Genomic DNA, 11,757 nt, shown 5'->3' with positions numbered 1-11,757 from the left:
CGGCCGCAAAATCTTCAGACGGACCCCCATGGACACTGGTGAAGGTCTCACTTACTTCCTTATCTCGTCTACTCTACTCCGCCTTTCCCCCGCGGACCCCACGCCACGCTACTTTAATATCACCAGCGCCGGCGCCGCTGACAGCTTTGGCCGTGTCTGGGAGCCCAGGACAGAGTCATGTGAAAGGGCCCCCTCCGTCCAGTACATACAATGCAATGAAGAAACCAAATTCTGGGGCCCACCCACTCCTTGGGCACCGGACCCAGGGCCGGATCTAGCCATTTTAGGGCCCCAGGCAAAATATAAGAATGGGGCACTCAACTTGAGTGACTCAAGTCATAGATCTCTGAAATATCCTGTGGCACCAAACACATAATTGTATGTCTGAGATACAATTCTGTGTTTGGTGCTACAGGATATTTAAGAGATCTATCTCATATATATTTTCGATTCACAAATTAAGATCAAGCAAATTATTTTGTTTGTTTATCTCGACTTTGGGGCCCCTATGGAGGACAGATTTGGTCAGCGCCCTAGGCCAGCGGTTCCCAAACTTTTTTCCCCTGCGCACCCCCTTGTACATTTCAATGTGGTCCGCACACCCCCTAAGTAAATATTTTGGTATGCTGATGGCTACGCAACTATGCACTGCACATTATGCACAGTTGTATTGGGGAATCATATTTTCCAATTGTCTAGGAGTTAAACTACACTTCAGATGGACCCTTCCAGCATACAATTCACCATACAATTAAAAACTACTTCATGTTCATTAAGTAAGGGTTAACGTTCGGCGAGAAGGTCGCTACCGTGGAATAGCAGCACGACAGAGAGAATCTTTAGACCCCGACGCGGAGCGGAGGGGTCTTGTTCTCTCTGAAGTGCTGCTATTCCACAAAGCGACCGACTCGCCGAAAGTTAACCCGCTTATTATATGGATATACTTAAATGATTCACACATGGCGGGGACATTTCTTTAGGCCTATTTAATGTTAAGATTGTTGCTGCGCAAAACAAAACAGTGCCGTTGTGGAACACCGCTAGGCAACAGCTAGGTAGCCAGGACAACAGGTGTAGTCTATCACAGCAGCTGATTAGAGTCTTGTTGAAAAGTCGCTTTAGCAGTGAAAAGTCTGTTATAGACCAACCCGTCCGTTATCGAAAAATAACAGACGTGCGAACGTTGGGGAGCCCCGTTGAAATGAATGGAGCATTCGACCGATGACGTCACACCATATAATAAGTAAGGGTTAACGTTTGGCGAGAAGGTCGCTACCGTGGAATAGCAGCACGACAGAGAGAATCTTTAGACCCCGACGCGGAGCGGAGGGGTCTTGTTCTCTCTGAAGTGCTGCTATTCCACAAAGCGACCGACTCGCCGAAAGTTAACCCGCTTATTATATGGATATACTTAAATGATTCACACATGGCGGGGACAGTTCTTTAGACCTATTTAATGTTAAGATTGTTGCTGCGCAAAACAAAACAGTGCCGTTGTGGAACACCGCTAGGCAACAGCTAGGTAGCCAGGACAACAGGTGTTGTCTATCACAGCAGCTGATTAGAGTGACAAAAGACCGGACCCCCTGCGGAGTGATATGAAACATTCGCTTTAGCCACTGACTTGTAGGCCTATACAAGCCAGTGGCTTAAGCAGTGAACGTCTTGTTGCCATTGACAGCGGTAGCCAGGACAACGGGTGCTGTCTATCACAGCAGCTGATTAGAGTCTTGTTGAAAAGTCGCTTTAGCAGTGAAAAGTCTTGTTGCCATTGACAGCGGTCTGTTATAGACCAACCCGTCCGTTATCGAAAAATAACAGACGTCCGAACGTTGGGGAGCCCCGTTGAAATGAATGGAGCATTCGACAGATGACGTCACAACCATATAATAATGCTGGATAAAAACTCACATATCCACCATTGCTCTATTTAGCTCGCCTCGTGCACCCCCTTATGACAGGCCGTGCACGCACCCCAGTTTGGGAAATCCTGCCCTAGGCAATTGCCTGGGTTTGCCCAATGGAAAGTCCGCCTCTGACGGGACCACGGGTCCCTTTTCTTGGCCCCCCTGTCAGCTTCTCTGTGTATCGCTTAGCCTCATCTTCCGCTCATCCGCGCTCTTTAAGAGCGGCTACTTAAAGGGGCGTTTGTGTCACGCAAGGGGATCAATGGCTTTCCGAATTACTCTCTGCGTGGAGCGGGAACGACACGGAGCTGAGCTCGGAATTATAAGCAACCCCCTGCAGGGGTCGGAAGTTCGGACACTGTTTATTAGCGCAGTAGACATTAAATGCCAACGCCGATTCAGTCTGTCTCGGTGTCTGTAAGTAAGACGGCAAAAACGTGAAGGATGATTTAGCTGTGTGTAGCTTATTACTGTGTGTGTGTGTGTGTGTGTGTGAGAGAGAGAGAGAGAGAGAGAGAGAGAGAGAGAGAGAGAGAGAGAGAGAGAGAGAGAGAGTGTGTGTGTGTGTGTGTGTATGTGGTCCTGGTAGTTAGTCCTACATGTGGTGTTAAGACAGGTGCAAATTGCACAACAGAAAAGGAGGTGTTGGCGACCTAATACAACCCTTTAAAGAAATACAAAAATGCAGCACACTGAGGGAGGCCATTTTGTGCCGCAATGTTGGCACAACATCAAACCTTTAACAATTTTGGAAGTGTGTGGCATATTTTCCCTTTCCTTAAAGGTCTACAGTACACATACCAACCAAATGACACTATAGTAAATCCAAATAAGGGGGTATTAAATTGTGGCCCCTAAGGTAGGATTTGATTTTGACCGACAGACCAAATCTATCTTTTTTTTTAAAGGATATCTTGTTAGTGCTTAAGTCAATTAAGTCAGTTATCAATTGCCTAGATTTTAAACGGAAGTAAGTACCAAAGTGACAGATTTCTTTCTGCGTTCTGACAGAGAGGATGGAATCATGGTAGTGCTCAGTGTGTCACTGCTGTTGAATGCACTAAAATTTCATGGAAAATGTTTAGATGTGAAAAATTAACCAGTGAGGAGACTTTAAAGGAATCTTGAGTTTTTTTCCCAGTATACGCCCTGGGATTGTGAAAATTCAACCACAAAGGATGGTGTCGAAAAGGCAAGCCACGATATATTACAACTATTCCTTGATCCTAACTTTCTAAAACATCTCCAGGCTTGTTACATTATGTACTCACACTGCATATACTGTACATCTTAACCCTTACCCTTGCCCTGAGGTGTAGTGGTGAGACATGCTGCTGTTACACAAGTCTTCACACTGTAGGCTACTTCATGGTGAACATGTGAAACACAATGTGACAGGGTGTGTTAAAACATGTCCCATCTTAATAACCATGTTATTTACATAATAATGTTACATTGAAAAAAAGAAAACGTGGGTTACTACTTACTGTTAGTCAATTAAATATTAGTAAATTAAATAATAGCACTTTAAAATATAGCCTAATAATTAAATATTAGTAAATGAAATAGCAGCACTTTAGAATGGCTTTTTCCCTAATTAAACACCCTTGTTTTTATTGTACAGTACATCAACATCTTTTGATGCCCAAACATGAGCTAGCCAAGTAGCCTAAAAAATTAAAATTTAAAAGATGAAGGGACCTTCTACAGACAGACTTCTACATGGCATTTCTTCAGACAGAATCTGAATTCTGGAATTCCCAGTGAGGGTGACCTCACTATGGGTGTCCGTGGAAACCGGGAGCCGTCAGATGCGATTTTGCATGGCCGTGCACCTACCGTACACCCGCCTATGGCCACGCAGAAGCAGGTGCCAGCCACATGCCAGAGTGAGTGGGGGCGGAATGGGGGCAAGGACAGCCCCAACGACTGGCAGTGCTAGACTGCCACCAAAAAAAAATGGCCAGGGCATTTTTGTATTTGACTAGACCGGCCTCTCATACTGTATACCATCCGTTCGGCCCTGCCGCGGTTCTGCCCTGCCGCGGCTCTGCCGGTGGGGTGGTGCTAGACTGCTGTGCTGGGAACCCGAGTTCGATTCTGGGCCGGGTCCTTTGCCGAGCCGACCCTTCCCCATTTCTCTCTCCCCAAAAACATTTCCTGTCTCTCTCTACTGTCCTTTCTCTAATCAAGTCTAAACAGACAAAATATATACTGTGTATATATATATATATATATATATATATATCTCATACACCGTTCACCTTCGTTTATCCTGATTTGCTCAGTCTTCTATTTATATTGAAAATGGACAAGAGAGCCACAACCTCAACATTTTAGGCCAGTCCCAGAAAAATTTAAAATCAAATAAATAATACAATATAAATGTAAATATAAATAATAATACAAATAGAAATAAAACCAGCATCGCCCCCTGAGGACTAGCAGCCTACCGGGAAAACACCTTACGTGGCAGATGTCCAGTCCAGCCAGTCGTCGAGTGGGCACAGTGCCAATGGGCGCAATCCTGCATCGCCTGCCAGGGCAAAGGGGGTGACAACGTTATGTTTCTGTTTTTTTTTTCTTTTTTGCGTGGGTGCCTGCTCTGCAGTGCCAGCGTCATGCTCAGTGAGGTCACCCTTTGATCTCTCTCTTGCTTGACTTGACTTGGCCCCATACCATCCAACGCATCTTCTCAGGGCCGTTAACAGCTTTGACCGGGCCCCAGGACAAAAGGCATCTGAAAGGGCCCCCAAAATCCACCACACACCCAATACATAGCCTACAATGTAATGAGGACCCAATTCTGGCCCCGTGACAATGACATCTGAAAGGGCCCCCCCACCCAATACATAGTACAATCAGGGCTCTCAATTAACTTTTTTTTTAAATCACTAGTTAAGGTTGGAGCAGGTTCGCACACTAAACAAGACACAAAGGTCAAGCACAAGGAGTTTTTTTTATTAGAGCAGGGTAGAGCAGACGTTTCAGGTTGTTGCCATCATCAGTGCTCTCTGTGCTCGCAATTTTTTTAATCACTAGCCAAAATGGCTAGATATTAATCTGACTTGCGAAACGCACACTCACTAATGGGACAAAGTGGAAATTGGTCTTTTCTACCGGCCAAACTGAAATTTCACCAGCATTTGGACGGTTGGCTAGTGTTAATTTAGAGCCGTGCATACAATGTAATGAGGACCCCAATTCCGGGCCCTGGACAACGGGCCCACTTTGTCACCTCCTGTCAGCCCCCCCCATGCATCTTTCGCTCGGTTACTTGGACTTGGCCGGCCAGTGACCTGCATATGAGCTGGTGGATTATGTGTGTCGGTCGCAGTGGTGGCAGAAAGCAGGGAATACATATGTACTTCCATGCTTGAAAAATCATTGAAACGTCTCAAAGTTAATATGAATGGCAACGATCTACAGCACTAGCAAAATGTTTAATGTACCCGACCACCCACCACGCTTGACTTGAGACACCATGCCTTAGGTGTTTCAGCCCTGTGTGAGCGCATTGGTGTGTGTGTGTATGACTGTGTGCTCAAGTGTGTTTGTCACATATCTTGCGCTTTTCATCCGCTTACTTATTTCTAAGATCTTTGGCCTAGTCCCTTGAGAGTCAAATGGCAAAGCAAGCATAAGCATATATACAGGGCTGGACTGGCCATCTGGCATGTCAGGCATTTCCCGGTGGGTCCCGCTCCCTCGTGGGCCCCTATTTTCAAAAATGTAAACAAACAAACAAAAAAAACAAATATATATATATTAGGGCTGGGCAACGTTAACGCGTTAACGGTGCGTTAACTATTGAGGTCAATATCGCCCGACAATTTTGTTAACGTTATAACGCAGCAGGGTTTTTTTTCGTGTTTTTTTTTTTTTTTTGCCTTTTATGACCGTCGTTCGTGGCTTTTATTTTGAGAGCGTCAGCGCGCTTGTTGCTGCTTCCAGTGACTACTGACAGAGAAGAAGAATGTCTAGAAAAGTAGTCAAAACAAAACAGGCATAGCCTACAGAAGGACGTCAACTTCTGAATGGACATTTTTGGTACACAGTTCTGGTCCTCCTTGCGCAACTGTCGAGCAGCATGTGGCTCGCCTTTGCAGCTCGCAAGGTTAGTCTATTGTACGGTCAGCATGAAAAGGGTAGGCTACTGTTGTGCTGGCTGTCTATCAGCTGTCAATAACGCCACGCGGACTTACTAAAGCCCTGATCAAAAAGCGAACCGCGAGATATTACATTCCTCACGCAACGTTTTGGTACATGGCGCTGCGCGTGCATAGTAGGCTGCATCAACATGGTAGGCTATGATTTCGCGACATCGGCAACTTCGTCAGCATTTAAGATAGTGTTAGTCATGTCAACGTTATTGTTTTGAAAGATGTAATTGCTGTCAATGCCAACAGACAGTCAATTAGTTTCTAGTCGCTGAAACACCTTAAAAATAGCGACAGATAAGAGAGAAGGTGGGAGTCTTTGTCAGTGAGAGAAGGCGGGACATATCTCACAGATGCACGCCTATGGCAAGCTGTTTCAACATATAGTCTTTTGTCTTTTTTTCTTGTAGGCCCATGTAGACCATCCTAATTTGAGTTTATAATTTCTAATATATCAGTTTCAGTAGCCTGCAATCTTAAATAGCCCTAGTGTAGTATTGTATGCAATAATTTGTTTCATTAGTAGGCCTACATTGGATAGGCATATAGCCTACTACATTTCCATTGTGGAATATTATATTAGACCTGCATATGTTATCTACACAGTACAAATGCAAATTATTATTAATTATTTTATTTTAATAATTTAAAAAATATTTTTATTTTATTTATTATTTATTTTTTTGTTTCGCGCGCTATGCGATTAATCGCGATTAATCACAGAAAGTCATTGAGTTAATGCGATTAAAGATTTTCATGTTTGCCCACCCCTAATATATATATATATATATATATATATATATTTTTTTTACATTTCTGAAAATAGGGGCCCATGAGGGTGCGGGGCCCACTAGTGAGTGAGTTCTGCATTGCTAAACTAATGCTTGAGCTGGCCTAGCCCCAGGGCAGACTCTTGACATGATGTTTTGTTTAGTGTAGTGTAGTGTAGTGTAGTGTAGTGTAGTGTAGTGTAGTGTAGTGTAGTGTAGTTTAGTTTAGTTTAGTTTAGTTTGTGTGAGAGTGTGTGCGTGCATGCGTACTCTTTATTAATTAAAAAAAAAAAAAAAAAAAACGAACCCCTATTTACAACTGCACTTGTTGTTCTGTATATCTCCTGTGCACTTTGTATTTGCTTGTGATGTTGGCTTGATTATGTCCTCCTTTGAAAGTCGCTTTGGTTATAAAGCGTCTGCCAAATGCAATGTAATGTAATGTAATGCTAATTATGAGGGGCCTCTTTAAGCCAAAAGTGCCCCCCTACAGAGCCCCCCCTATAGTATGCAAGAAAAAGAAGTAGCTGTTTGAGTGCCATGGACTTGAAAACGAGTCTTTTCAGAATGTATGGCACAGTGCCAAAGACTTGATATCAAGTCAATTGCGTTTTTTTATGGGGGGTGGGGCCTAACACGTTGATCTGGTATGTTTGTTGTTCACATGGACAAAGAACAACATTTTTTATGGCACCTGAAAAATCACTCAAACGTTGAAAAAAGCCTGGCAATCCCCTGGTCTGAATTTGAAAATGGCCTGGCACTCAATGAGTTAAGCGATGCCTCTGAATGTTCCGTCTCCTACAGTTCTGACTAACTCTAGTCCACGGCAGGCAACAATCAAAAAAGAAATGACACTTCATATGAAGTGTCATTACGTAAGACCTGTATTGTACACACACATGCGACAGCGTGCGCTGCCCCTGCCGAGGGGACTGCTGGCCTGCCGTGAGCTCTTGGTGTGCTTTTGCTTCGCCACCCTGACCTTTTCCTGCGATCATTTAAATGCTGTTTGTAAGTTGTTGTTGTGAGTGTGTGTGTGTGTGTGTGTGTGTGTGTGTGTGTGTGTGTGTGTGTGTGTGTGTGTGTGTGTGTGTGTGTGTGTGTGTGTGTGTGTGTGTGTGTGTGTGTGTGTGTGTGAGAGAGAGAGAGAGAGAGACACACGTTCAGTCTTTATGCAAGTGTGTGAGACCGTCTGACCAGCAGTTTAGACGGGGACACAGAGGGGTGAAGAAGCCTCGTCTTTTTACTTCGAGACATTATTTCTGCTCGGAGACATGGCGTCGACGGGGGAATCAAAGTGTCCTTTCAATACCAAGAACGTTGAGGAGCCATGAGTCGAACACACACACACACACACACACACACACACACACACACACACACACACACACACACACACACACACACACACACACACACACACACACACACACACACACACACACAGACACCGACACACACACACACACGCACTCTTATTCTGAAGAATATGTGATTCAAACACACAAACATAGACACAAACACAAACTCACACATGCACACACACACACTTATTCTGAAGCATATGATTGCACACAGACACAGACGCTTCTCAGTGTTGATCCTGCACACGCACACAGGCACACACACGCACACACACGCACACACACACACAATCACACGCACGCACACACACACATGCACGCACACACACACACGTACGCCCCCACACACACACACACACACACACACACACACACACACACACACACACACGCACACGCACATGCACACGCACACACTTATTCTGCAGCATATGTTTGCACGCAGACACAGACGTTTCTCTTCTCAGTGCTTGGTGACAGCCTGGCTCCTGGGCTGGACTGTGGGTAGAACGGGCTTCAGCCAAAACACTCACCAACATGAACGCACACGCAGGCAGGCATGTAGGCAGCCCTTCAGATACACACACACACAGACTGTCTTGCAGTGTATACACACACACCCACACGCGCACACACATACGCAGGCAGGCAGGCAGGCAGGCAGGCAGGCAGTCATTCAAGATACAAAGACTACACAGCTCGCACACTCAGTCCCCCAGTCCCTGAGAGAGGGAGATGGAGAGAGAAAGAGAGAGAGAGAAGGAGGGGGGAGAAAGAGAGAGAGAGTGAGAGAGAAAGAGACATAGAGAGAGAGAGAGAGGGGAAGGGTGAAGGAAGGAAGAGGTATAGAGAAAAAAAGAAAAGAGGAAGGGAGGCAGGGAGGGAGGGAAGGGTGGAGTGGGGGAAAGAGAGAGAGAGGAAGAGGCAGAGGGAGGCAGGCAGACAGAAAGACGGTCCTGAAGACAGTCAAATACACACACAGTCTCAAAGACAGACTAACACAATCTCTGTGTCACACACACTCATACAGTCTCTCTCTCTCTCACACACACACACACACACACACACACACACACACACACACACACACACACACACATGGTCGTTGTCTACTGGTGAGTGTAGCCTTCCCTCTTGTCACTCACACACACACACACACACACACACACACACACACACACACACACACACACACACACACACACACACACACACACACACACACACACACACGGTAGTTGTCTACTGGTGAATGTAGCCTTCCCTCTTGTCACACACACACACACACACACACACACACACACACACACACACACACACACACACACACACACACACACACACACACACACACACACACACACACACAGAGAGAGCGTGGATAGCCAGTACCAACTGGCCGTGGGCTGCCGTCACTCTGAATCAATCTGCTCTCTGCTGATTAAAAGGGGCTTGACCAGTAGCTTTAGAACACAAGGAACAACACTGCAAGACACTCTGTGTGTGTGTGTCTGTGTGTGTGTGTACGTATGTGTGTGTGTGTGTGTGTGTGTGTGTCTGTGTGTGTGTGTGTGTGTACATATGTGTGTGTGTAACAACACTGCAAGACAGTCTGTGTGTGTGTGTGTGTGTGTGTGTGTGTGTGTGTGTGTGTGTGTGTGTGTGTGTGTGTGTGTGTGTGTGTGTGTGTGTGTGTGTGTGTGTGTGTGTGTGTGTGCAGGAACAACACTGCAAGACACTCCGTGTGTGTGTGTGTGTGTGTGTGTGTGTGTGTGTGTGTGTGTGTGTGTGTGTGTGTGTGTGTGTGTGTGTGTGTGTGTGTGTGTGTGTGTGTGTGTGTGTGTGTGTGTGTGTGTGCAGGAACAACACTGCAAGACAGCCTGGGAGCGCACATCATCAACACAGGGTGGTAGAGGGCGGGGTGGGGACGGGGGGTTGTCGTGTGGTGTGAGGAGAAGAGAGACATCATAACAAGGATAGAGAAATGAGACATTAAGAGTTAGGAGTGAAAAAGACCTTCTCATGTGTGTGTGTGTGTGTGTGTGTGTGTGTGTGTGTGTGTGTGTGTGTGTGTGTGTGTGTGTGTGTGTGTGTGTGTGTGTGTGTGGAACAGGGTGAAAGGGGGAGAGGAAACATATCAAAGATGGATAAATGAGACGGCAAGAGAAAGAGTGAGAGAGAAAAGCTAACTGGTAGGACTAATGGTGGTGGTGTGGAGAAGACAGAGCCGGTTTTACCAAGGCAAGGCAAGTTTTTTGTATAGCGCATTTCATACACAAATGCAATTCAATGTGCTTCACAAACAAATAAAAGTAAAGAGAAAGGAAACAAGACAAAATTAGAGTGGAAGAAAACTAAAACATTAAGATAAAACATTAACTAATTCAAATGAAAGGGACACTGTGTAGGAAATGGCCAAAAAAGGTACTGCAACGATGCTGCTCATTAAAACTGCGCTGCCTATTGGCAAATTTGATCTTTACATGAAAGTGTACTATGTAATAAACAAATATTTTCTAGTATGGTTCAAGTACAGTCATTTTTGCAGCTAAAAAGGGCTATTTTTGGAAATTCAAAATGGCGGAGCATGGAGAAGATCCCCCTTTTCATGTATGAAAAGTGCAATTTTCCCAGTCATAATGAATACTTAGAATTTGATGCTGGTGGTAAGTATTCATGAAAAAGGTAACATTAGTGAATGGGCAGCATGGATTCTGGAAATAAACAACTAAAACTCTTACACAGTGTCCCTTTAAAGAATCAAAGAAAATGAAAAACATGTAATTTAGAGCTGCTAAGGGAAAGCATCTGAGAACAGACAGCTTCGTCTTGAGTCTAGATTTAAAACTATCCGTCCGCAGACTATTTAATTGTAGTGTGTGCATTTTTTGCATCATCTGGAAGCTGGTTCCCAAGCTTTGCCGCCGATAGTCTTGACCAATAGGTATGACCAGGCAGTTGCCTAGTAGCCAGGCCGTGCCTTCCTAGTAACGCAACACCTTCAGAGTTGCTTCCAGTCAGGCCAAGAGCAATACACTATCGTCTCTGAGCTCCCGAAAAATCGGGAACTCCTCCCACTTTGTCGGGAAGCATAAAAACAAAGAAGGTGGATCTAACAAGAAGCGTCATTTTGTTTCTTTTCCGGTATCCACTTTATGTCGGGTGAACGCCCCTTTAGGAGACCTTCGGTTAGGAGACCTTCGGAGTCCTGAGGTTGAGAATCAATTAAGTCCCCTTAGCGCTGTAGATGGCGGTAGCGCACGTCTTGCGCAAACACTTCAAAAAGAGAGAAACACTTCAACTTGAACACACGCTTTTGCATTGAGTGGGCATGTTTTGCGTTATCTTGGTTTGATTCAGTATTTTTGATAAAACCATTAGCAAACCAAAGGAGGCAGGTTGACCATGCTGTTTGGGAAATGTTGATTGCTATGCTCTTGGTCAGACCAAGTCTCGAAGAGATTTGAAAGTCGATGATAATCAGGCTAATTGCCTTGGGCCCTGTTAAAATGTAGAATGTCGAGGGTCTTAGAGCAGTGGCACACAGATCCAG

This window comes from Engraulis encrasicolus, chromosome 17, assembly GCF_034702125.1.
Source record: "Engraulis encrasicolus isolate BLACKSEA-1 chromosome 17, IST_EnEncr_1.0, whole genome shotgun sequence".
Lineage (NCBI taxonomy): Eukaryota > Metazoa > Chordata > Actinopteri > Clupeiformes > Engraulidae > Engraulis > Engraulis encrasicolus.
This window is presented reverse-complemented; position numbering follows the sequence as displayed.